Source organism: Phyllostomus discolor, chromosome 12, assembly GCF_004126475.2.
Source record: "Phyllostomus discolor isolate MPI-MPIP mPhyDis1 chromosome 12, mPhyDis1.pri.v3, whole genome shotgun sequence".
Lineage (NCBI taxonomy): Eukaryota > Metazoa > Chordata > Mammalia > Chiroptera > Phyllostomidae > Phyllostomus > Phyllostomus discolor.
The window spans coordinates 39564674-39592017 of record NC_040914.2 but is presented as its reverse complement, the minus strand read 5'-3'; the positions used below and the strand labels follow the sequence as shown (position 1 = coordinate 39592017).

General features: G+C 51.6%; 1 protein-coding gene and 1 long non-coding RNA gene across 5 annotated transcripts in view; both read left to right on the top strand.

Annotated features, from left to right (window-relative positions):
• SLCO3A1 (solute carrier organic anion transporter family member 3A1) overlaps positions 1–27344 on the top strand; it is a 199454-nt gene that overhangs the window by 85204 nt on the left and 86906 nt on the right. The window lies entirely within an intron of this gene.
• Positions 16239–19573, top strand: LOC118497730. Its single transcript, XR_004900261.1, has 2 exons — positions 16239–19350; positions 19396–19573. It is a non-coding gene; the product is annotated as an uncharacterized LOC118497730 (long non-coding RNA).

The following is a 27344-nucleotide window of genomic DNA, read 5'->3' as shown; positions in this document are numbered from 1 at the left end:
CAAGAAGTAAAGGAACGTTTGGCCTTGAGGGCACACTGGGAAGTTAACGGGTGTGTGTGTGTGTGTGTGTGTGTGTGTGTGTTCAAGGCTGTTCTTAGGCGTGAGTGTGGGCACATCTGCTCTGAATGTGTATCTCCTCCTGGAGGCATCTGGCAGAAGCGAGCTGTGGCCATTGGAGCCCGTCCACCTGTGAGGACGTTGATGTAGCTCCTAGCTTGTGTTGAAGTAGGGGGCAGGGAGCTCAGATAGGAGAGTCAGCATAGTTCACCCTTGCCTGGCCTGTTCAGTGAGTCACCCACAAGGCATCAGAGCCTTGTCATTTTGGTAGCTGTGGGGCATTTGTCCCTGGCTAACGATGGGCAGCTCTGATCTGAAGGGACAGGTGGATTTGAGGTAGGTTGAGAAACAACCCAGACAGAACCAGAGACGGAACCTGGCAGCCCCAGCCGCATGGTGGCTGCACCCACCATGGTGGCTCGAGATGAGCTCAGGGTTTTTCTGCTTTGTGACAGATTCGGGACGCAGAGGAAGGGAGGGGTTGAGGCTTTGTCCTGACTGAGGCCAGCCCTGATGCTGGTGCAGACGCAGACGGGGTGGCTCACAGTCAGGGAGTGGAGTGTTAGCCCAGAGTTTCAGCTGAGGATGATCTGGTTGCTGATGGTTCCCCCCAGTCTTTCGCCAAGGTGTTCTTCCCCCTCAGGCACACAGTGTAGCCTCGCCCTGTCCCTGAGGTGCTCGGGGCAGAAAAATCCTATGGGATCTGGGCACAGTATTGCAATTCTGAGCAGCTGAACCTTTGACCCCACCAAGGCATTACACTCAGGACCTGAACTTTGTGGGCTGGGGTTTACATTAAAGCACCAGGCAGAGATGTGATTTTCAAATGCAAATTTTAGGAACATTTATTTGAATGAGTCCCTTAGACACAAGAACCATTTTCAGATCTCAATTAACCTGGGTGTGTTAAAATGCCTCAGCAGTGGGACTCCGTGCCTGGGCCTTGGCGACACCTCTCAAAGCCAGCAGCTGACACATCTCATGTAATGAGGTGGCTTCAAACCGAATGATAAGGCGGCACGTTGCAGAATGTAAAAAAAAGTCAACCCCTTGCTTCTGGGAAGAACTTGGCTGCTGCGCCACAAATCACATTCGTGTGACATTTGACTTCCAAAGGACAGCTGTAGTTGTGGAAAAGACTAGGTTTGTGTGGGTTTTTTGGGGGTGGGGGGCAGCATGAGAAACCAGACATAATTTGCGTTTTTGAACTCTGCTTTCAGATAATTTGATAAGTGGCTTTAAAACCGTCCTAGTTTGTTCAGGCTCCTATAACAAAGGTGCCATCCACTGGGTAGCGTAAACAACAAACATTCGTCTCTCCCAGCTCTGGAGCCTGGGAATTCTGAGAGGAAGACGCCTACAGACCCAGTGTCCGGGGAGGGCCCGCTTCCTGTTTTCCGCATGGCCGAGGGAACTGGGGAGCTCTCTGGGGACTCTTCTGTAAAGGCGCTGACCCCACTCCTGAGGACTCGGCAGCCTGACCTGGTCGCCTCCCACAGGCCCACCCCGTCCTCTCGTCACACCAGGGATGAGGGTTTTCGCCGTGGGAGTTTGGATAGGGATGGTGTTGGTCTCCTTTCCTCCCAGCCTAGTACACAGAAGCCGGCATGGGGCGGGATCCAGAAGCAGTGCCCTGAGGTGGGGACACACAGCACCTGACACATAAAAGCAGTCCAGTCTCGGGTGAGTTACGTAGCATATGGATGACCCCAGGCAGAATAAACAAAACCCGTTTCAGAGGTGGGTTAACCGTCTGGTCCTGGGCCCATTAGCAGTCCAGCGCCTGTAGTTGTTCAAACTTTCCTGGATCCTGTGGTCTGTCAGATATCAAAAGCGCCGAAGGGGCTGTGTTCCTTTCAACCAGCCAACCGTTTGGGGGCCGCTAGGGCAGAGTGACAGTGGTAAAGGTCCAGGTAGCTTCTTCAGCGTTCTCCCGAGTCCCACTGACACAGCTCCTGCCCTGCCTGCTTTGCAAGATTCAGCTCCAGGCAGACCCCTGCGCAGTTCAGGCAAGTGAGGAAGGCTCCAGTCCCTCCCCGTCTTGTTCCTCTGCCCGCAGAAATGCAGGGTAGCTTTGAAGTGCTCCTGTCTTCTTTCCTTCTGACTGCCTTGTTTGTTTTCTCCCTTCCCTTGCCAGAAGGTATCCAGCCTTCCACCCAAGGCCCATCCACCCAAGTGCCGTGCATGTCTGCTTTCTCAGACGGAGGGCATACTCGTAAAGGCTGCAGAGGGGAGCCTGTGTCCCTGGTCCTGGTGTAGGAGGAGAGACTGGGTGAGCTGTCTGCTCAGCCCTCCTCACCCTCTCCTGGCCCCTTTCACTTCTCCACCTTAGGAAATGGAGGAGGAGGGGGCAGAAAGAGTCTACCTGGCCCCATTCACACCATGCTTTCTAGCCTCCTGTGAACTTCTCTGAGGTCAAGTCCGCGGCGTTCTTCTGGGAGTATTAGAGACAAGTGTGGCTAGTAGACTGGCCTCTACAGGTCTCTGGGCCGTGTGTACTGTACAGCAGGAGACTGTTGCTGCTACTAGCACAGTGCCTCTTACTTTATCACGTCTGGTCACTGAGTGAGACACACAGGGCTCCATGGGGGACCAGTTTCACCAAGTTTGGGTGCTAATGAAGCGAGTTCAGTTGTACACAGGGAGTGAGAAGGAGCTGGGGTGGAGACGAGTGACCCCCACCGACACATGAAGTTTGTACTTGCTCCCCATACAGACACACATGTGCACACACACATGTACAAGACTCCCCGTAGCAGGCATTGCATTGCTTTTAGTCACCACTGGGGTGGCCCTGTGTATTGGTGCCTTCGTGCTTCGTATGTGCTAGGTCCTCTGCGTGTAATCCTCTCTCTCTTCCCCCATGAAGCCTTCTCTGCGCTGCACCCCTCGCACTTACGCAGGGGCTCACTTCCAGTCCATGTGGCATCACCGTCTTTGTCATCATTCTTCAGTTTGCATCCATCATCTTGCACCCATTGCCCGTCATGGCGGGGGGAACTGTGTGTTCCATTGTACAAATCAGAGTAGGCACCCCTGGCAGCCCCCAGAGAAAGCCAGTTAGCTCAGTGTGTTTCAGTTTATTGAGGAGGAAAGAAAACCCTGGTGAGAATGTACCATAGGAAAATGGAGTCCTTGGTAAAGACACCTCGGTAAAGAAGGGCCAGCGGCCAGGATTTCCTCTGCAAGCAAACCTTATTAGAAATGTTTTTAACGGTTGAACTTAAAAGTGTATCCCAGTGGACTCGGAACTCGCTGAGGACAGGGACCTTGGCTGTCTCGCTCACTGCTGTCTTCCCAGCCTTGCCGGGGGCCAGGCACTGAGAGAACGTTGCATATTGACTCAGACAATGAATGTGGAATCAGATACTGAAACAGGCAACCTCCTTTTTAAATTTAACCTTTATTATATTTTTCCCATTACCATGTAGCCCCTTATACCCCATGCCCCCAGCAGTCACCACACTGTTGTCCATGGCCATGCGTCCTCTTTCCTTTTTGCTCAATCCCTTCACCCTCTCAAACTACCATCCCCCCACCCACCAGCTGTCATCTGTTCTCCATCTATGAGTCTGTCTCGAAACAGATAACCTCCTAAACAAACAAATGCCACCTTGTGCTTCTTGCTGGTTTTCTCCTGTCGTCCAGTTCTGGGGAGTTTTTCAGACTCCCGAGCTGTTCTGGGACTAGGAAGCATGTCTGTTGGATGTCACTGGTTGAAGGCGAACACAGAAATCAGTCACCTGATTTTCTGTCCTGTAAACGATGCCCTCAGTCCCGCAGCCCCGCATCATCCCACTGCTGTCCGTGAAGATGGGTTATTTCTGGTTTCGACATCTCCACTCCTTTCATTCTTTCCTTCTTTGGTGAAATTGACACCGTGCATCAGTTTCTGGCATCCACACAAGCAAAGGCTGTCTGTGAACATGTGGCCTGCTTAATGAAAGCCAGTGATCTTTGGGATTCTTCATTACCCAGACCACCAACTCGTCTAAGCCCTGGGCCATACTCCAAAGAGGAGCGAAGGCTTTGGATGTCAGTTGAGGTCTTGGCATCTGTTTTGTATTTGGGGCCCAGAGTACGGGAACGTACACTGACTTTTTTATTTCAGTGGAAAGTGTTCTCCTTTTTGCTCCCACTGTAAAAGTTGTGCTTGTCTTAGAATTTTCCCACTGGAACCAATTTAATAATTACCTAGGGCTTTGCCTTTTGACAGTATATGCTACTCATTCTAGGTTCATAGAACAAAATAAACTCTCAAGTCACAAATGAATTAATGTATGACAGCTGGTCTTAGGAATAGAGTCTCCTTGGGTGTCAGACTTTCCGTGTATTGTCATCATCTGATCCAGGGGTCAGCAATCTGTGGCTCTCGGCCACATCCTGTTTATGTCACTAGAGCCTAAAATATTGACTCTGGCTCGGCCAACCTCTGATCTGGGTCAACAGTTAGCATAGGCTGTGCCCAGCTCCCCCCTCTACTGTCCCTGTCTCTCCCCCATCTCCATCATTAGGTACCAAAATCAGTGCCATTCTCTGATCTCTTGGGCTGATTATATTATTTCAGACCTACTATTTAACCTCTCTAAGATACAGGTGCCTCATATTCAAAAAGGGGGCTATTGATAAAGTTTTTGGTGTTTGGTGTTGTTGCACCAAGTGAGTGTACATATAGAAAGCACCTAGCACTTTGTTTTCCTTCCTTCTTTCTATCTCTTCCTCAGAGAGTATGACCACTTACCCATGCAGAAAGAAGATTAAATCGCACTGTAACGTAGTAGGAAACTTGTGATCCCACAGTCTGTGTTCCAGCCTGTGCTGTGCCACTTACTAGCTGCATGTGATATTGAACAAGATACTTAATCCCTTTGAACCTTCTCCAAAAATAGTGATAAAAATCTACCTCTTGGTATTGTGAATATTTGTGACAACTACATGTCCCACACTTAGCATAATGCCTGGTACCCAGTGTATCCTAAGTAAATGGTGGCATCTGTGATTTTTGTCATCATTGTTACCATTATTTTATTACTGAGGGTGCAAAGTACTGGTGAGGATCGTGGTATCTGTCAGCTCTACCCACTTTTGTCAGCCAGACTTCTGCCACTGAGCTCCGGGTTAGCAAGGAAAACTTGTGTCCCCTTGGGGAAAGTAAATTCGGAGTTTCACCTTCCACGTGCGGTGCCCTGAGAGCACTACTGAAGGCAAAGCACACGACTGATGTCCTGCAGGCCCCTCACTGCACTCCAGCCGGTCTCGCAGCCTTCGCCGTGCCCTTGTGGCTCCAGCTTCCTTATAGTTTGCAAGGGCTGCCTGGCGTGGGGGGAGTAACTTTCATTCATTCCTTTCTTGGTTCATTCATCCACTCAATTATTTGACATAAATATATATATCACTATTCTGGCCACGTTGAGATGTCAAGGAAGATGAATAGTTATTAGCCCTGCCACTGAAGGGGTCATATTCTTGGGCCCCAATTTTGAGGGTGTATTGGAGAGGCAAGAACTTGGGCACTGAGAACCCTGAGAGTTTTAAAGTAATCCACACCATAGGTGCTAAGTGGATTAACAGGGTGATGGAGGGGAGAAGGGGACACTGGGCTGGTCAAGGATGAAGCTTTAGTCTGTATGAAATTTCTAGACCTATTCCTGTTTTGAGTGGGTCCTTTATCACCACGATCCCTTGACTATACATGCCTTTTGCTCAGGGATCATTCTGCAAGAGCCGTCCGACCCTGCCTCCCTTCTCATTGCTCTCCCTCCCTCCTGAGCTGTAGTTGCACACACAGCAGGCTGGATCCCCTCCACGTGAGTGACTTCTCCTGGCGCCTCCCTCCAGCCTTGGACAAATACGATGCCAGGAACAGCTGCTTTGATGTTTCAACACACGCTCAACAGAAGCAGGTGGCTGACTTTCCCCAGGCCAGGGAAAGATGACCGTGCACGGTGGCTCCAAAGAAGGAGGTGCCCCCTCCTGTCCTCAGGGCCAGGTGACACTACTCAAAGCACAGAAAGTGGCGTGACCGTTTATGGGATGACGGGCCCCACTGGGGTGGAAGTGCCCGGCAGCTGTGCCTTTCTTGTCAAACACGGGCCGGGAGGGCCAGAAATAGACAGTGCTAGGGCAGTGCGTGTCCAGGAAGTGGTGCAAGTAGCTGCCTCCCTGCGGGAGAGTGAGCCGGCACTCTTTAGGGGGGTGCAGCCCCAGAGGGTAGAGACCAGGTCAGAGTCTGGGCTGGCATGGGACGATTAAGGTGCCAGGGTTCCTGTCCCACCAGCCAGGCCCTCCTTCTCTCCTAGCTCTGTCTGTCCATCCCTCCTTACTCCCTTGTGCTAGAGCCGACACCTCAACACACTGCTGCTCAGATGGCTGGTGCGCCATCGCCGGCCCCAGGAAAGCATGAGCTGGGTCCATGAGGCACCCACCCGGCTTCTTCCATCTCTCCTTTGACCCTCCGCAAACCCCTGTGCTCCAGTCTGACCAGACCCCTTGACCTTTCCCGAACGTTCCCCTGCTTTCCTCCCTGGTGGCTCTTTGCTGCAGCTGCTCCCCCCTGTGTATTGCCTCCTGACTGTGCACGTTCTAAAGGTCCTCCAAGGACCAGCTCGCACACCACGTCCTCCCTGTGTAAGGCCATCGTAGGACTCACCACTCAAACTGGGGCTCTCGGGCAACACAGTTCACAAACCAGAACTGCCTGGGCAAAGCAGGTCATCCTATCCAAGAAGCCTTTACAAAGAGAAATCATGAGAACGAGTCCCTTCCTTTTCAAGCTCCCTCGAGTGTTCCTTGGTTAAACCTCGCAGCGCTGCAGAATGGCATCTGTGGGAACATTAGTTCCTGCCCCCGGTTCTCAGCTCCCTGGGGACTGTGGTCCCCTCTTCAGCCCCCTGGCTGTGAAGATGGTGTGTGTGTGTGTGTGTGTGTATTCAAAGATGGTGTATACATACACATTCAAAGCATCTGCGTATGTGTTGGTGAGTAGGTTGTATGCCAGGCACTGAGCTGCATGCTCACATCACAGGTGGGACGAACCCACAGCCTTGGCACGCCGGCACAGACCCTGCTTCAGCTGGCACACCCGGCTCCCCCCAATTCAGGGGGCTGCTGGAGGAGCTCCCGCCAAACTGTGGCGGGAAGAGTTGATGGCTGCCAGAGAGGGGGACCGCGCAGGGGGCGTGCCAGCCTCACATTCCTTTAGACGGGGAGCCTAGAGGGTGGCTTCCTGGTGTGCGTCAGTAGACTCCTCAGCAGTCAGAGCAGTGTGCCCAGCTGTGACAGCCCACGCAGGAGTGCCTGTTGGAGCGACAGCTTCACGGCCTGGCCTTGGCTTTGAGGAGCGACCCTATGAGAAATAACTGTAGGAAAGACAATCCCACGCTTTCTTTAAGAGCCCTGTTGTGGTTTTACATGACGGTTCATGAAATCAATCCCCACTTCCCCACTACAGGAGTGATTTTCAAACTTTTAATTTTTCTTTCAGTTAGAGAATCTTTGGTCAAACGAAATCTTAGATGCATGGAAATGACAAAACTAAAGCTGCTCTGGGTGAAGGGGGTGGTGGAGCTTGAACTTCTGTGCACATGCCATTCGGCTCCCTGGGCAGAGCTTCTGAGCAGACAGCATTGAGGGAGTGTCCTGGAGTCGCCAGTGCTTGGGCTGTTGACCTGCAGCACCGGAGGAGAGCGGCAGGGAGATGGGTGGACACCGCCAGGGCTGTTTAGTGAATGCTGGTGGGCAGAGGCTGCCTGGGTTTGCCGCAAGCCGTGCAACTAGATTGGGAAAGCAGACCCATGAGTCCAAGCCCACGCTCTCAGCAGGACACCCAGCTAGTGGAACAGGCCCCCTGCTCCAGGTGAGGCTCATCTGCCTCAGCCCCACCCCAGACCCCAGGGACTGGAGGGTTCTGTCCTTTCACAGCATGGCATTGCCTGCCTGGGTCTGTGAGAGCAGCAGTCAGAGGCAGACTTGACCCAAGGCACAGTGTCCTCTCCTTGTCTCCCCCAATTTACCTCCTGCAGACTGGGGATGGGGCTAGCCAGTTACGTTTTACAAGATGCACTTAGCTTTTTGCTGCTTTGATCAATAACTGAGCACGCACCCCTGGCCAGGCTTGCTCCTGTGTGCTGCGCATTATGTTTTGTTTGTACGGCATTCCCATTTTATGAAGGTTGTCCGGGTTAGGAATTGGAATAACAAGGCCAGGTGTGTTCCTCTCATATTTTTACGGAAGCATGACCTCCTAGCTCTGGGAGAAGTTGTGGGGCCGCGGCTCTTTGTTTCTCCAGACATCCTCCTCGGCTGCCTCTGTGTGCACAGCCCACCTGTGCCCTGTGCCCTGTGCCCTCCCTTCTCGTCCTTTGTCTGAACTAATAGGGGAGCTGCCCCAGCTGAGCCAGCCCCAGAGGTCTCTCTCCAACTCCAGCTTAAGGTTTAATTGAGTCCCCTGGATGGATTGAGAGCTGAAACCCGTCAGAAAGAAGCATGAGGCTGAATTTCCCCCGAGCGCTCCTCAGAGTTTTGAAAGTACATGACTTATGTCTTGAGGCAGGAAAAGCACATTTGCTTGGTTGTGGCACAGAGAGGCCATGGGGATTGCAACTTCATGAAAATCAAGGCTTAATTTTTTGACAAAGAGCAATAAAATAGCGTTGATGGACATGAGTGTGAGATTGCTGTGAAGTTTGCCACGGTAGCCGAAACAGGGTGGAGGAAAGCCGGAATACGTGAGCACGGGTACCGCCCTCTGATTTTCTGTCCCGTTAGCAGATACTCATCCAGTGCTGCGTCCTGAATCCCACCGCGCTCCAGTTCGAGCCTCGATGCTGCCGGGGGTTGCCTGTGGCGACTACTAAGCTAATGGCACAGGGAGGAAATGAGGACGGTTGCTATGAAGGGGTGAGGCGCTTGTGAGAGTGGACGGACCAGTCACATGACTTTTCAGTCCAGCCGCTGCACCTCTGACCCTCTCCCGACCTAACAAGGGTTCTGTTTATCCAGACAGGGCTCCAGGGTCTGATATGTACTTGGTCACTCCCCCTGAAAAGGGGGGTTTGCCCCTTCGTTTTCACTTGCTTCCCTGGTTGAACCGTGAGGTTTGTGGTCCTCCAGTTTGTTGACTTTTCTCAAGGGGCAGGGTTGGGAACCCGTGTCTGGGAAGTAAATCCTCCCTCCAGACCGTTTCTGCAGCTTCAAAGGGAGATGATGTTACATTTGATAACCTCCCTCTTCAGTGGTGTTTTCACAAGTACAGGAAAAAAATGAAAGTTTATAGAAGCGGATTTCCTGGATGATTCCATTGTTCTTACTGGAAATTTACAAGTAATTTTAAAAGTCCAGAATTCCCAGTCTAGATATCTTTGTACTTTTTTCCTGAGAGATAAGACAGACAGTATATTGTGTGCATGTAGTTAAATGTTTCCTGATGTTTTTGCTTAAACCCCATCAGTGAAAGTTTCTGTGAATACCAGTAATACTTTATCAGTTTCATACTGTATTTATTAATGAAGAATGTAAATTATAGAACAAGCAGAAATGTACATAAAGGAAGAAAAAGATGAAATAATCAGTATTTTATAGGCTGATATCTCAAAACATAAAAATATGCATTTAGAGTGATGTATGATAATGATTTGAGTATAAATCCATATTCCAAGTTGTTTTCTGTAATTTCTCTCTTTTTTTTTTTGCTGAGTTTTTGTTACCATTTTTAACCTTTTAGTGTGGCCATAAAAAAGCTTGTACTAGGTGAGCAAGATGCCCTGTCTGTCTCTCTGTCTCTCTCATAGGTATTTACTTGTGTTTATATTATTGTTATCTTTAATCCATGCTTTCTTTGCTGAAATCATTTTTTAAAGGGAACTTTTTTCTTAATTGAAGTGTACCATGCATAGAAAAGAGCACTTAAATTGTAAGTGTACAACTTGATTAATGTTCACAAAATGTACACACCCACATGACCAGCATCCAGCTTGGGAAGTGGAGCATTCCAGAAGCTCCCGGAATGGCTCCCAAGTCGCTTCCCACCCACTTCTCTCCCAGAGCGACCACCCTCCCGACGCCGGTTACGTCAGTGACTTTTTCCCGACTTTGAACTTGATGTACACGGAGTGGAAGTAAGTGCATGCGCTCCTTTGCCTCTGGGTTCTTCTGCTGTGCATTCTGTCTGTTGAATTCACCCGTGTCGTCGTGCGTGGGTATAGTTGGTTCACTCTTCCGCAGTTGTCCCGACTCTTAGAAGATGTGATTAGTCACAGGCACCACAGATATTTAAAGCACCTCTGGAGGCGTTCTTTGGGCCCTGCTTGGGGGATGTGGGATTTGGCGGGAACGGAGTGAAGGGATCCATTCAAGAACACTTGCTGCAGGTTGAGTGTGGCTCCAGAGCCCATTTCTGGGATGCCGTCTGTGACCTGACCGATAATTGTTTCTTTCTCACAGATTTGGGGTTTTCTGGGGCTGAAGGGGAGTGTAAATTTAAAAGGTGGCTTGATATAGAAGTCTGGCATCATCAATCAAGAAGCAAGTGAAAAAAATGTAAATTAACTTTTTAAATATAAAGTTAAAATTTGTCTAATGAAAAATCATGTGAGCTACAGGAAAATGTTGCTCCGTGGGGTGGTTCCTACCCCCAGAGTTTGTAACTTTGTAGGTCTGGGGCGAAGCCTGGAAATTTGCATTTTTAGCAACTTCCCAGGTGCTGCTGCTCCTGCTGGTCCAGGAACCCTGCTTTGAGAACCACTGGTCTGTTTCGTTACATTACCATTGTTACTTTCACAGTGATGTCATGCGTTAGTTTCCTTTGAGTACTGCAAGCCTGGGCCACAGGTTCAGGTGCAGGAAGAGGCAGAGGATGGTCTCACCCTTCATCAGGGCACTGACCTAGGGGAAAACATCCACTAAGTGTATGGTTCTCATGGATGCCCTAGGCTCACCTTGGTGTCCTGGCCTAGGTCACTCAGTCTTTTTGTGTCTCCCTGGATGGGGTGTTCAAATTGGCCTCTCAATAACTTGGCCCCTCCCTGTCGGCTCATATCCTGGCACCGCCCTTCTGCAGAAACTGTTCACTCTGCTCTACCTTTGCATACACTTTTTTTCTGCATTAACTGCAAGGGTTATTCTTCCTCAGCAACCCTGTGCAGCTGCTGCCTCCTGAAGAGACTGTTCCTGGCCTATGTTCTTCCCTTCGTGCTCTTTCTGTGCCTTAAATGGACTCCCGCTGCAGCAGTTAACACATTATGTATAATCTGTAATGTGTATAGTTACCTTACCGTCATGTGACCTCCGCACAGGCATCAGACCTAGCTGCTGTGGTGCCGTTGGCCCCATCCCCAGCCTGCACGTGGCAGGTGCACAGCAGATTTCTGTGGGCTGCATGATTGGATGATTTGGTGTTAGCATCCCATATTTCTCAGTCTATAAAAATGAATAGAATGAAATTGCAGCCGATAAATGCAATGCAGAGAGTTCAAGTAACTGATACTTGGACAAGAGGTGCTGAGTCTTGGGGCAAATAAGATGATAATGAGAAGTCTGCGATTTCCATTATGTTGCTCCTCATTCCACTGGAGTCTGACTCCAACTCTGCTTATATTCATCGCTTCATGGAGGAGTCAAAGTGTGATTTATCCACTAATGAAAAGTATTTTGCTGATACCAGACCAAGGAAAATGAATGAATATTGCGAAATAGTTACCCATAAGCCTCTGTGATCTCTTTTATATTTTGGTCACAGGGATAAGTTATCAAGAATGGGAGGGCTAGTGTCTGAATACTCAGCTCTAACATAATCACTTGCGAAAATATTTGCCAAGATGGTAAAAAGATTGAGAATGAAAATGCCTTCCATTCACCTTGAAAAGAGTAGCTTTAGAGTTGTAATCATCCAGAATATTGCAACACCCCATCAGAGGGTCCTGGATCTCATTTCTTAGTTGTGTTTCCAGTGTCAGTGCTTGCTGCCCCTTCACTGCACATACAATCGGTTTTTAAAGTCACAGGGCAGGGAGACAGTGAATTACAGTGAGGAAATGGAAAGCTTTTTGGACACAAACATTGGATGGGGTGCTGTTTTCAATGAAGGCAGTTTGTTTTGCAGAAATTGTGGTGAGCTAGAGTTTCGTGTGATTGCTATGAAAAAATCTGCCTTTTTTTCCTAAGCCAGTGTTGCTGAGATAAAGCGGTAGATTTTATTAAAAGAGATGGAGATGTAGCTATTGTGTATTCAAGCACTAAGTGCAGTTTAATGTCCGCTGTGGGCAAACCCCCCCCCCCCCCCCCCCGAGTAGGCTCAGCGTTCTGCACACCACTGTCCCCAGGTGCCTCCCGTTGACTGGAACACCTCCTTCTCAGGCTCTTGAACTGTTTTCATTTCTTCTTTCTTCCTCTTGCTTCTGGGTGCCTCTCAGCAGCTGGTCTTAACATCCAGCTCTGTCCTGTATATATTCAGTTAGATATTTCCAAGTGCCCCAGGACGTCTCCCTTTAGATGTCCAGCCTCAAAAAAAAAGTCCCCAAGTTGAACCCATCTACTTGAAACCCCCCTCTCTTTCTGGATCTCTCTCTTATTTGCATGTACCATCCGCAGACTCTCCCGCTGCCTTTGTGCTTGCTAGAATGTCTCCTGCCCAGCTCTGGAATGAGGCTCTCAAACTCAAATGCCTGCGGAGGAGTGGGATTTGAATGTGTGAAGCTGCAGGGGCTGGCGGGGAAACAGCAGCTGACCTCTTCTCCCCAGTGTTGGAGAGCACTAGGGCCTGGTGGGGACAGTGGGACATGGGAGGGGGCAGGTCCTGGCCACACTTGCCATGTAGGAATGTCGGCTCAGGGTTACCAGATTCCTTTATTTTCAAAGAGTGTGGAATCCATTTGTTTATTTCTGATTGCCTGACTCTGTTAGTGTTACCTATTGTGTGAAATAAAAATCACCCTTTGTGCTAACATTGTGTAGCTCATACAAACTGTCTGTTGGCCCCACGTGGGCCTCAGCGGCCAGTGGCACTGTCTGGTTTAGGACGCCTGGCACAGCCGTGTCAGCAGACACGTGCAGACAGTGTGTGTGGTCTAACATGTCCTAGTAGCCACTCTTCAAAAAAGTAAAACACAACAGGTAAAGTTAATTTTAACAATATATTTAACCCAATTATTCAAAATACTTCAACATGTAATCCGTAGGAAAAAACACCAATCAATACATTTTACATTCTGTTTTGCACACCAAGTCTTTGAAATCTGGTGTGTGCTTTGCACTTGTGTCCATCTCAGTGCGAACTAACCCCGTGTGGCTGGTGACTACTCTGTCGGGTGTCACAGCTCTGGATGGTGAAGAGCAAGAATTAATTACATCAATTCTCTTAATTACATTCATCAATTAAAGCAAGGTGAGATTTTATCTGTTAGGCTGGTGTAGTGCTAGATCAATTGAATTTAGGATAAATCAAAGTAGAAGAGAGCAACCCTGAGAATGAGGAGTCCAAAAATAACGCAAAGAACTATGTAGAAAAAATCCCCAGGGCGGCACCAGAATGATAAATTACAGACTTTCTTGAACCCCTCATGTGTGCTGACCAGATTTTTTGAAGGACTTTTCCATTTGGAGCCCGACTCATCGCATGGGAGTTCACAGTTGGAGGCGGGCTTACACTTTGGGCTTTACTGTTGCTGCCCTTCTCCATTGCCAAGGTGAACATTTGTCCTTAAGTGTTTAGAACAAAATGAACATCACAGAAGTCAGTGTAAAATGGGGAAGAATTTCTGCATTCAGCGAAGACTTCGTCTTGCAATCAAGACGCAGCACATGTCCTCACCGCTCAAGATGACCATTTCCACAGAGCACTGACCAGCTCGCGCCGTGCGCCCGTGCTGGGCAGCAGCGTCTCCCCCGAGGTGCTTCCCAGGAGGCCCACCTGCACCTCTGGTGAGTCAGGGCAGCGGTGCTGGTGCTGCTGAGAACGTCGTGCTGCGTTGGACCGTCAGCGCGGTTGGAAAGGCCGTCCTGGGGTCACCGCTGTGCATGTCCCTGTGTCTGAAGTCTCTGCGTGGGTCTGATGTGAGGCTGCTGCCAAGAAGTAGGGGTCGGAGGATCTTGGCCCCTCAGAGACGGGGTCGCTTCCCCGGTCATCAGGTCCTCCCTCCCCGGCCTGCTCCCGGACTCACAGGTTTCAGCAGCAGCCCTCTCTGGGTTCCAGCCAGGCTCACCTGCCGGTCCAGCCTCAGTGGGGAGAGGAGGAAGCGGATCGCCGGCCTCTGCTCCAGGAGGCACTTCCCCACAATTGTCTGGGGACACATCCCAGGGCCTGCTCCAGCGCATTAGTGCAGACATTTCAGCTGAGGCATAAAATTTCAGTCTGCTTTGTTTTGAGTCCTCTGAATTCAGAGGAAGTATTTCATTTGGATTTACGTGGAAGAAGAAGACAGTTAAATAGCACTTTGGGTTTGAGGTTACCACTCCAAACACTTTTATATGAAGATGAAATTCGAGACCTGATTCGTGGAGGTAATGATTTAGAGTCAAATTGAGAACACATAGTTCCTTCCTCGGGAATGGCTCGGAGAGCAGATAGTAAAACAACAGAGAGCTAGAAGGGGACTTGGACGGATGACATGTGCATTTCCTCCTTTTGTCCAAATATCCATTCTTCCGATAAATGCATATTGATTATCTCACTACATGCCAGGCACTTAGAATGAAAGAATAGTTAAGATGCAATTACTTTATTTAGTAGACATGGTCCTGTGTTAGCCAGCCTGCAATGTTGGCCCCCAGTAGCCCTGGCCTCCCAGGATTCACACCCTTATCCAGTGCCCCCCCAACACACACACACACACACACACACACACACACACACACTGAATAGGGCTGACCCGTGTAACCAGCAGGATAATGCAGACACGGTGGTGTGGGGCGTCCCAGACCAGATTGTGAGAGATGCCGCTGCTTTCACCGTGCTCTCTCGGGCCATGCGCTCTGTTGGGAAGCTGGTGGTGTGTGGTGAGCACACTGCCCCATGGAGGACTGAGGTCTCCTGCCACCAGCCAGCACCAGCGTGGCAGCCACGTGAGTAAGCTGTTTTGAAAAATGTTCCAGCTTTAGTCAAGCGTACAGATGCCCGCAGCCTGGATTGATGTCTTGATTATGGTCTTATGAGAGACCACTAACTAGAATAACTCACATTCCTTTCCTGCCCGTCTGTGAGATGTTAAATGTTGTTTATTGTTTTAAGCCTCTAGATTTTGTGGTAATTTGTTGTGTAGCAAGAGGTAACTAATATACATTCCTTGCTGTGTTGCCAGGCATCGTCTTAAGACCTTTGTGGGTATTAACCCATTCATCTTTGTAACAAAGTATTTTGAAGTAAGTACTGTTGGTCTCATTTTATACATGTGGAAACTGAGGCCTGGAGATGTCAATGACTTTCCCAAAGTCACCGAACTTGTAAAGGCTGAACTGGGATTTGAATCAGGCATTCTGGTCAGAGTCCACATTCCTGGTGATTGTGTTGTGTTGTCCTTAAAGAGAAGAGTGTGTTAGGGGGTCAGCTGTGGACTCAGGTGACTGGTGAGATGCAGGGTGAAGGCCCAGCAGGGGAGTGAACTGGGTTCTTCATCCAGCTCTGTCTCTGTTTAGGATTTTGGAAATTCTTGGATAAATTGCTTCTCTGAGCCTCCGTCTGCTCATCTGGAAAACGGGATAATACCAGTTCCCATATTGGGATGTGTTGAGGATTAAATGAGATAAGTCGGTCAGTCCAGGTGCATCTCCTTTTCAGCTCAGTATGTTAATTTTAAAAAAAAATCATTTGTTACAGTACATGAGGGGTACCTATCTGGTAATATTGCATGTGCCAAGTGTTAACTCTGCACAGAATCACTGCATTTCCACATCCCAATTCTTGTGTTGGTCTGATGCAGTTAGTTAACTGGCCCGCACCTCAGCTCTCAAATCTGTAAAGTGGGGGTGAGGACATTTGTTTATCTCACGGGTTGTCATAAAGGTAAAATGAAGTGGGTTCACATGTCACTCTTCCTCCATTAAATTGTATGTCCAGTTCTCCCCAACTGCATATACTCAGGTAGTAGGAAATGCATCTTACATACCCCAGCCGCTGGCTGCGTGTGCTGTAACACCCTGATGAGAAGGGACATTCTGTTGCATTGTTGATTGCTGTATCCCCATGCCTGGCACGGTGTCTGGAAAAGGATGGGCACCGTGTGAATGTTCGTTCAGTGAATGCTCGTTCAGTGAATGCATGCACACATAAGAGGGGTTCAATGAATGTTACCGGCTGCTTGAATGAAAAGCACTGATTTGCTGAAACACCTGACACAGCCCGAATCATCTCCAGTGTTCGTGTTAGCAATTACCCTTGGCTTCCGAGTGCATATACCGTGGAGTGCACACTTCTTTTGCTTGCCCCTACACTTTGTTGTGGCTGTTCAGCGGCTGGCCTGTCCTGTGTTGGCCTTGGCAGCTGAGCATTAAGCATCCCTGTTCCTCAGTGGGCATCTCATTGCTCCTTCAGCAGACGCTCTGTTATGTTCTCTGCTGTGTTGATGAGGAATCGCAGACCTCGTGGGAAAGCAGGGTTAGTGGGGGAGAGCAAGACCAGACCCAGTGATGACGTGCACGGGTCTGTGTGTGGGGTGAGGAGTTTTCCCACCTGGTACAACTCGTGCCCCAAGCGGTAGCAGTGAGCAAGCGGGCACACACAACAGCCAGTCCCCATGGAATTCACAGATACGGGACCCGGGATACACCCTTCAGTGGCCAGAGGATGACACCTCGTCAAATCACAGCCCTTGGGGTTGGCATTGCCTGGCAGTGCTAAGCCATCGGCATTGCACAGCTGGGGACCAGCTGCACGGTTTCCACGAGGGCCCTGCTGTCACCTGCTCTGCAGCTGCAGCTGTCAGCCTCTATTTCTGATTAGTGACATCTTCCAGGTTTGCTGAAATGTGCAAGATGGGCGAGTGCCTCGTGGTGTGTGTGACGTGGGGACCGTCTCGGGTACTTGTTACAGACGCAGATTCCCAGTCCCTCTTGATCAGCTGCCGAGCTGCTCTGTCACCTCATGTTTGAGCATGCAGTTAGGTAGTTTGCTAATCTGTTTTTTTTTTTTTTTATAAAGCCTAGAAAGTACCAGTCAGAAAACATTCGATCCAGAGGTTAATTGAGTCTCACATCTTTCTGCTTGTGCTGGAGCTGCCTAAGAATTTGGCCATCCTGTCTTCCTTCTGCACTTGGGGAAAGCAGGGCTAGTCTCTCATCTGAGCCCTAAGGCTGGATGGCCCTGCCTTACCCAGATCTGCACAGAGGTGACGGTAGCAAAGGTCTGTGACGTGAGCTGAAACGCACGGGTCCTGCGAACCAGATAACACAGTTCCTTTGTCAGATGTAGATGAGTTAGTTCAAGAGGAAAGCTACTCTGACTCAGCTACTGAGTTAGTTCAAGAGGAAAGATGCTTTTCTGGTGGAAAAAAGATAAAGGTTCTCAGAAAAAGGATAAAGGTTCTGAGGTTTGTGATGGTAACTAGCCTTCTGCTCATATCAGATATACTTCTGCCTGATCCTGCCTCTCCTGTTTCTGGCACTCCTTTTTGTCAAATATTTTGAGGTATTTGAGTTAAAAAAAAAAAAGTCAGAAAAAACCCTAAGAAACAGTCTTCTATTTAAATGACGGCAGTGGTGGATAAGGACGCCTCTTTTCAAAACTTGAGTCCCCGTATCCCGAAAGACAAGGCGCGGTGAATGAATAAACAGGGCGGGTGTGTTCTCTGCAGCCAGTCATCTCGTAGCTAACGGAGTCTGCTTCGTTATGCTGCCACATCTAGTAGTGAACCTCCCCTCTGGAGAAAATGCCACTTAAGATTCCTGTTTAAGTCCTCACATTTATCCTCTTAGCGGTATCTCCTTTTATCTGAGCTCTGATTTAGAGGGCTGCAGTCCTTGACCTAGACGAAGTCATTTCCAAAGGAAGTAGCAGAAAGGCCCATTCAATGGTAGTTTGGGACTTGTGCTACATTGAGTTACATAACTGTCCACGTCATAGTGTACTAATTCAGCACTCTTGGGCATTGTGCAAGAGCTTGCACACAAAAGAGGGAGCATTCCAGCCGACACACCAGAGGACTGGAGTGTGTCTATGCTGAAACCCTCCAGGCGGTTGCAGGCGGTCTGATTCCTCGTGTATCCAGGGAAGGGCCCGACTCGTGCCAACTGCTGTACAGAAGAGGGGAGATTACGGTGTTTGTTCTCCTAGAACCGGTCTGGTTGATGTTACAGTTGGTCGGGGAGTACGTAAACACAAAATGTGCAGTCATTGTTCTGTACTGGAAAGGCAACGGCGTCCGATCGCTGAGGATTTGCAGCTTGCGTTGGCGCGTGTGCTGGGTGCGTGGCTGGAGTGTCGAGGCTGGGAGGCCTCTCTCAGGTTGAATCCGTGAAGGCCAAGGAGGAAACACGAGAGAAGAAGAGGGCTTGTCAGATGTAGCTTAAGGTTCAGGCAGAGCCAGGGGCCTCTTTCTGAATAGCTGGCGTGTGCAGGGGGCGGGGCTTGCCTCGAGACCAGTCCCAGACCTGCTCAGGGATGAGAGCGCACAAATGGCCTCAGGTCCTCAGAGAGGCTCAAGGAAGCGGGGTTGTTTAACTGGTGGTTTTTAAGACTTTAGGATCAGAAGTCTTGACTGGAAATCAGACGAACTGGATGTGGTTGGAGGAGGGCGAGTGCTACATTTATCTTCCCTGTTGTGCAATTTTTGAGGCCTCTCCAGTGAATGTATTAAGAGTCCCATAGCATAAAACAAGGGTGGCTTGAGGTTGATACGAGTATTTTACCCAAGGAATTGAGATCTAAGTGCTCCTGGTTTGCAGGGTACTAGCTTAATTTTCTAAACCTTTGAAAGAACTTCTTTAATAAAGAGCCACATCGACCACCTTGGGAGGGACTTGTCATTCCTGGGTCAGCCACGATACACATCTGGTCTCTGGAGGAGCCAGCGAGGTTATTACCTTTGATGGAGAAGTGAATCCAGTGAACAGAGGCTCTCCTCTCCAGTATTACTTCCTGAATGAACACAGCAGCCCCAAGTCAGAAGACTTTTCTTTTTCTCTTTGTAAACACATACACACACACACACGCACACAGAGGTGTGAGGGGAAAGGGAGAGGGAGAGAGGGTTGGTTTGGGGTCTTGGAATTACTTCTACTTGGGCTGAAATGGGTCCGGCTGAAATCCCCGGGCCCAGCAGGTGAGGACTCCGGTACCTCAGGCTTCCCAGAACACAGACCCAGGTTCACGTCCCAGCTCACCCCCCTCCCCCAGTGTGCAGCTCCCCCCCTGAGTGTGCAGCTCCCCCCCTGAGTGTGCAGCTCCCCGAGAGCGCGTCCATCTCATTTCTGAGCTCCAGTTGCTCATCTCCAGAGTCAGGATTGTTAACACTTGTTTTGCATGGGTTTTGTGACGATAAAGTAATATTTAGAAAGTTCCTAGCTGATCAGCATGTACAGCAGGCTAAAAAAATTGCAGTTAGGGTGTTCATGTTCAATCTTTGACCACCTTTCAGAGCCATTTATTAAAATAATCTAGATTGGTATTTACAAATTTTAGAGTCAGCTCTGACCCTGGAATAACCAGTTAGGTTTGAAATGCTGGGTTGAAATTGGTGGCACATAAAGATTACACGTGTTTAGCTATATATATGTTGTTTTCTCAGTGATACCTTCCCGTGATATTGGCTCATGCGATTACTAGGCGTAGAAAACAATCATTAGAACTAAGGGCATTTATATGATGCGTGTGAATGGACAATACAAGAGAAACCAGCGAATCTTTTCAAAAAACAAACCTGCTTGGGGTTATGATCAGTTGTGTCGAGACAGGCAAATAAACTCCCTGTCCATCCAGAAGAGCAACATTGCAGTTATAGGGACTCTGTTTGAAGAGCTTTTGTGGATTTCTGGAGTACAAAATGAGTCTGTACTATGTCATAGACAGTTACAGGAAGAATGAAAACTATATTACTTCTGACATTTGTTTTTATTGAAGCGACACTTGTATGCAATGACGTTTCTCATCACTGAGTTGATTTCCTTCTCAGTGACCCCAGCCATCACCCAAGTTCAGGTCAAGGGCTGCACTTTGCCTCCAGTGTTACCCTCTCCTGAGCCATTCGCTCCGTGATGGTTGGGAGGTCAGTGAACCTTTAAGCGTGGCCATCAGAATGTTTTCAAGAGGAGCAGCCCTGGGATTGGAGTAAGCAGCAGCCTGCCCTGCCGGCAGCTGGCTGCAGACCAGAGCAAAGGAGTACGGAGCGCCTGGGCTCTGCCACGTCTCCATCTTCCCACCACTTTGGGGACTGGTTCGGTGGCTCAGGCTCTGCGCGGTGCCCTGGGTTGAATTTTTCCGGCATTCTTGGTCTCTGGTGAGTGCTGGCCACTTCACTGAGGTCTCCGGCAGGACCTGCTGCTTGTCGGGCAGCCCGCATAACAAATAAACCAGGCACTGACGGACCAGTCCTGCGAAAGTATGTCCAGGGTGCCTTCTGCTGCTCATGACCCCCACCACCGGTCGCCCTGGTCCAAGCCATCCTTGTGTCTCACTTGGGCCATCACGGCAGCTGCCCAACAACCAGCTGTTCCAGCACCATGGTGCGGGTGGCCCTGCTCCAACACAAGTTCAGTGGAGCCATTCCAGTCCCTGGGAAATGCCCGAGTCCTGACAGTGGCTTCCAAAGCCCTTGTGACCAGGGTTCCTACTATCTTCCACTCACTGACCCTGCTGCAGGCACCCCAGACTCCTTGCTGCAGACAGGGTCCTCTCCTCGCCTGTGGCAGCCAAATGTCTCGCTCCCTCACTTAACATTGGCATCTGCCAGGTGCCATCTTACCACAGCCTGTGCCGTTGCATGCCCAGCAGCAGTCCTCTGCCACTCCTTTGCCCAGTAGTTATGCTCTGTCCCCTTCCCTGTTCTATTCCTGGACACCGCACATCAGTAGTGCCCACCTTGTGATACATTACTCAGTTCCTGGTTGTCTCAGCAATGCGTGGGGTGTCAGCCGGTTCGGACAGGGGGGTGGCTTTGCTCTCGGTGGTCCCCCCAGCTCTGAGCACAGGGCTTGTCACACAGGCAGAGCTCAGTGTCTAGGTGTTGAGTGAACGAGTAGCTACAGTTACCCTCCTCTGTTTGCGAGGTGATCAGGGCAAGTTACATGCTAGAAGCTGGACATCAGAGGGCTTCTCGATTTGCGGCATTTTCAGTGGCTCAGCCTGGCAGCTTTTCCCCGGGCCAGAGGCTGCTGCTTAGAGTAAAGTCATAGCTGGAGGTGAGAGCCAGTGACTCGTCAGCATGCGGTGGGGACTGAAACCTCAGGGGAGGAGGGAGTTGTGCAAAGACACCCTGGAGCGGAGGCTGCAGGCGGAGCCCACACAGCCACAGGCGTCGCTGTGCGCGCCGCGCCCTCGCTGCAGGTTGTTCCCTGTGTCACGATGGTCGTTTATGGCGTGAGTGCCTCCCTGCCAGGCCGGGCCTTGCCGCCTCTCGCAGATGCCACTGTGTTTCGCTCTTCGCAGTTACAAGCCTTTGAGATCGCAGTGCCTTGCACTGAGCTCACCGCGAGAGGCCCGTTTGGATGATAAGGCTTTAAAAAGGACATTCTTCCCGGGGCTCAGGTTCCAGGCAGTGAAACGAGCAGACCAGAAGTGGAGCTTAAGGAGTGGCGTCCTGTCCCACGACCCCCACTGTCCTAAGGACAAAATCACCTTGAGGCCACGGGCCTGTGTGTCATTCATTTCATGACTCAGCACAGCAAACAAAGCACTTAAGACACCAAAGCTACACCCAGAGGTGGTGCTGGCTTTGCACAAAGAGTGTCCCCTTCCTGCCACTGACCATTTGGCTCTAGAAATGGTTCGGCTCCGAGGCTTCCCTGGGCTGCAAGGAGGAACTTGTGCAGATGGCGGGTCTCCCCGTGAGGGGCCCAGGCGGTGGGAGGGGCTCCACCCCAGGCCCTGCCGCCCTGGACAGAGATGGAGGCAGCCTCAGAGTCCCCGGGGGCTGGGCAGAGTACAAATGAGTCACAGATGAGAGTCAGTCTGAATAACTTCAGAGGAGGCTCAATGAGAAGGAACATGCCATTTGTTGGATGTGAAGTACAACTGCTGGGCCAAAGCTGTCACACACTGTAAGCTAGAAGATTCTGTGTCATGTGATCTGCCAGGAATATGGCCAGTGGGCCAGCAGTTCTGACCACACAGCTTCCTGAGAAAGAGGGACTGGTGACTCTCCACTGGTTTGGAAGGGGAGGGGAAGCCTCCCCTTTGCAGGCGGGTGGGTGGGTGCCCAGCAGACCCTGACACTAAGGGGAGAGCAGTTTTTCCAGACTCCCCAAGGGGGCGAGAAGGGGCCCTGCTCAGTACAGGGGAAGCGTGAGCTCCTGATCTCATCAGTTCTCACGGCAACACGGAGTTTTCCGTCGCTCCCACCCACACACGGGAACGGGAGGGCGCACGGAGTCGGGGCCACTGTGCAGCCCGCCCTGCGGCAGAGGAGAGTGCACCTGCTGCCTGCGCGGTGCATGGCCTGCACTGCAGAGCAGCTGCTGTGTTGGCTGCTGCCGGGACAGGGAGGGAAGTGAGATCTGGTCCCCCCCCCCCCCCACAGGCTTAGGGCAGCGACCTCGTTGTGACAGAGGCTGGATAATGTGGACTCGGTTCCTGTGGTCTGATGTTCTCTGGGGACGCGGCACAGGGAGCCCTTAATCGGTGACGCATGCCACAACCTGAGTTGGCTTCCGTGTGTCAGCCGAGAACGTAAAAACTATTAAGAATGTGCCAGAGGTCATTTTTCAGTGATATAGAAAATGTCACTCATAATCAGGCTTCATTATTTGGTGTTAAATCCACCAGAGACACAGACCCATCATACAATTTTGGAGTCCAAAGGGACCTTTAAAGATCTTGCTGACAGGAGAGTGTTAGGGAAGGCCTTGGACTTTGCCACACACACTGGGTTTAATCCCTGGGCTTGTGCCATAACAGTTCTGCAGCCTTGGGGAGGACACTGAACCTCTCTGAGCCTTCATTTTGGCTACCTAATGGGTGACAGAGGCCCACCAGGCATTGAGCTGGATACTGTATGTAAAGGCTAGACCTGTAGTAGGTGCTCACTAACAATAGCAACGGTGATGACCAGGCCTCACTGGGTCGCCCCTCCCATCTCTTCTGCTCCAGGGGGACACAGGTCACTCCAAGGAGTGGGTCTGAGGCCTCCTCATGTCCCCTAATGCAGGCCTGAGCCTCATATCCCTTCCTCGGGACCTTGGCAGGAGAGAAATACGTGGGGCAAAGTCAGTGCCTCAGCCACCGCCGGGGAAGAAAGGAAGATGAGGAGCCTGGGGCAGTTTACCCAGATTCCCGCAGATCACTGGGCTGTGAGGGCGACTGGCCACCTGCCCTCTCTTTTATGCACAAATCGGGTTTGGGCCAAATGCCCGGGCACGGATGTGAAGCACGGGTGGGGAGACGCAGAGGAAGAGCTGGAAGGAAAACGGGCACTCTTCGGAGGGCTGCCTGGGCGAAAAGGCCTGGCGATTGGGTTTCCTTCCAGGCGTGCCGTGGAAATTACAGCCGTAATTTGCCGCTATTATGGGCACTGAACTGTGCTTGCCCCGGGCTCTGCAGACACAGGAAACCAGCCAGGCCTGTTAGAAGTGGTGTTCAGACAGCACCAAGAAAATGAGGCTTGGTGGTTGAAGAGCAGGAGAAAGCAAACCTGCCCTCTCATCCACCCCGGGCACCGGAAGCTTCACCCACCTCTGTCTCCCTGTGCCCACTGAGACACCTCCCTTCAGACACCAAATTAGCAAAAACTGCCCAGTGCCCGGTGTTCCAGGCTCGGTGCTGGAGGCAGTGAGGGAAGTGGAAACTTGGAGGGCATTGTCCTTCTCCCCGCAGGGAGGAGAGGGAGGCGGGATTCAGACCCAAGCATTCTGGGAATTCGGCAACATGGCCTGCTAAGGAGGGGGAGGGGGGCAGGAGGAGGATCAGGCTGGGATCTGATATGGAGGAAGCCGACCTCCCTGGAGAATGGACCCCTTAGGGGAAAAGGTCCACCACCCAGTGCGCAGCCCCCAAAGGAGTTGCTGCATTCTGACTTGGTTCCACAGCAAAGCAGGTGTGGCAGACAGCAGGAACTACATGAAGGCAGGTGAGCAGCGGTTTCTAATTTCACGTGGGAGAGCCAGTTGGAGAGGCATATGACAAGCAAGGCCTGTCCTTGAGGGGGGCAGGGCAGGCAGGACTAGGCCTGGGGAGGAGCATTTGGGGAAATACCCAGCCAGTAGTCTTCTACACATCATGCCCGTAGCTTCTGTTCCCCAGAGAAGCTTCCGTTCCCCAGAGCGCGCTGGGATGCTAAGTGGGCAGGGGGTTGGGGCAGGAGCCCATGTCCCCGCTTGGCACTGAGGTGGCCGGTGAACAGGCTGTCCTATGCTGAGGGCAACTGGTGGGGGCACTGCCCCATGCACCGGCCATCAGATTGAGTCTCGTCCCTGCCAACTGGTGGGGCTCAGGCATCGACTGTTTCTGCTCGTGAAGCTCGTAGGGGGGTGGCTTCCGAAACCTGGTGAAGGCAGGAGGTGGTAGTTTACTTGGCGAAATAAATGGCTACTAGAAGAGCTATTGTAAGCTGGCACTTGAGCGATTACCAAATGAGTTGAAAAGACACTGCTCATCAGAGGATCGAAGGGTGGCCAGAGAGGGTTTCCGGCTGAGTACTTCCAAGCAGGAGGCGACACTTCTGCTCGGCCTTACAGGGTTTGGTCGGGCCAAGGGAGGGGAGTGGCCGTTCGGGGCCGGGATGTGGTGTGGAAGGTGCAGGGACGTCAGGCCGGGAGCCTCGGCAAACCGGGTCCCGCTGGTGCAGGTTTGCTGGGCGTGACTAGCAAAGGCTTTGAAGGCCCCAGGGAGGCATCTGCTCCTGACCCACAGGACTGAGGCAGTGGCAATCGCCAAGGCCCGTGTCGGTTGCCACGGCAGCAGTGTGCAGCATGGGACCAGGGGCTGGGAAGCAGAGAGACCGACATGAAGGACACCTGCATGGCTTAAAGAACGAAGGAACAAGAGCCCGACAGGATGGTGACATGACAGTGGGAGTGGAGGAGAGAGGACGGGTTCCAGCGACTTACCAAAGCAAGCGCGGGCGTGACCGAAAGGAAGAGCTTACACAGACCGCACGTGTGACCGGTGATCACAGTCACAGGAGGAGGAGGGGAGGAAGGTCAGGAGAGGATGGTGGGTGAGCTGTGAGCCGGTGGATTTGAAGTGGCAGTGGGCATCCGAATGGTATCGCAAAGCAAGTTAGGCACGATTAGCTCGCAGGAAGGGTGAGGGCTGGGTTGCACAGGACACTGTCCTCTGTAGCGTGGCTCTCCCGTAGTCACAGCGGAGACCACTTCCTTCCGAGAGAGGCAGCGCAAGAAGGCAGAGGGTCACCCACTCCACACGTGTTTGTCAGGGGCCGAAGAAGGAAAAGGAGCAGATAAAGGAAAAAGCCAAGATGCAGAGGGAGCCACACAAAGCAACTAGGAGTCATTTGCAAAGGAGAGAGAAAGAGTTTGTAGAGAAGAACATCAAAGGTGGGTAGTTTCAGCTGCTGCAGGGAGATTAGGGACAATGAGGGTTCGGATCTGCTTATTGGAACTGATGCCTCAAAGGTCCTGAGGGTTGTCTAGAATGTAGTTTCCACAGAGCTGGGGGAGCTGGGATCGAGGAGGAAGGGGATGTGGGTGCCATTGAGAAAGTCATTAAGTAGCAGAAGAAAGCAGAGGGGGGTCAGCAAACTTCCACAGCAGTCAGGGAGCCCAGATCATGTGCCCGTGGGGGAGGAGCCGGCGCTGGATGTCCCGGAGAGGAGAGGAGAGGTGCGGCAGGCAGCGCGTGCTAGAGGAGGGGGAAGAGGCCTGCACATGAGGAGGGAGTCTGTCCTCAGAGGAGTAAAGACATTCCCACTCTCAAATTCAGGGCAGCAGGAGAAAATGGGGGTAGAGGTGAACATTTGGGGGTGCCGAGGATGGGAGAAGGGCTGCTTGCATGTGATAGCCACCGTCTTCTTAGAAACACGTATAGAGGGCGAGGGCTGTGGGCGGTAGGAAAGGGCAGGAGGAGGCACAAGGGGACACTGGGGAACAAGAAATTCCGAGGGGACTGTTGTGGAGGATCAGCTCCGGAGTCAGAGAGAGAGGGGGATTCTGACTTGGAAGGAGGGCGAGGAGATTCCTCGGGGAGGGGGGTGCTCCCCACCGTGGCTGGGGAGTGTGCACGGGAGGCCCCTGCCTTGGGGCTGGGACCAGCCAACCAGGCAGAGGCCTGCAGGCTTCCAGAGGCTGATTCATGTAGGGGTGTGCATGAGCCGGCTGCGATGCAGAGGGCACCCCAAACAGTGAGAGGTCTGGGGAAGTGGACAGGAGCTTCCTGAAGGAGGGGTCTAAGGAGGTGACGGGTGGAGAAGGCTGGGCCAGGCTTGCAGGGGAACGGGGCTCCAAACTGAGGCCACAGAGACAGCAGGGAGGGTGGTGGCATGGGTCATGGCTGGACTGAGGCTCATGTCAAGCTGGGTGGGAAGGTTGGAGGCCTTTAGGTGGCTGAGAAGAACAGGCTGAAGACAGCAGGTGTGGGCGGGCCTAGGGCGGGTGGTGTGGTGGGGAGGGCACTGGGTGGGAGCCAGGTGTGTACTGTGGACTTAGAGGCCCTGCCGCAGAGTGGCTGTGTGGCCGTGGGCTAGTCACTTGGGGTTTCTGCTCAGGGGTCTCCTGCCAGTACCATTGCTCCATTATTGTGCAAGGGTCTCATGGGGGCAGCAGGGGCCCTGGTGGTGACTCCAGGGGCCCTGGTGGTGACTCCGAGCAGTGACCTTGGATGCTCCAGCCTCAAGGCTGCACACCCGGGGCTGGCATCTCCGTCTGGCCTATTTTATGCTGCTGCCCCCACGCCCTGCTCACGACGTCAGGAGCAGCAGCAGGCAGCCATCTCCCCATGACACCGCCACTCCCCTTCTGCGACAGTTGGAAGCTCCGAATTCCACAGCCGGGTTTAAATGCGTGCCCTCACCAGCCTCCTGGCAGCCTGACCTCACCCTGACAGATAAGCCAGGGCTGCCATTGTGGGTCAGGAAAAGGGGAGGCAGGAGGAAGGACCACCCGAGGGGCAGCCGTGGACTCACCCATGGGCTGTACCTGACCAGGTGGACACAGGGGAGACTGGGGAACAGGATGCAAGTGCAGGAACGCCCCCAGTG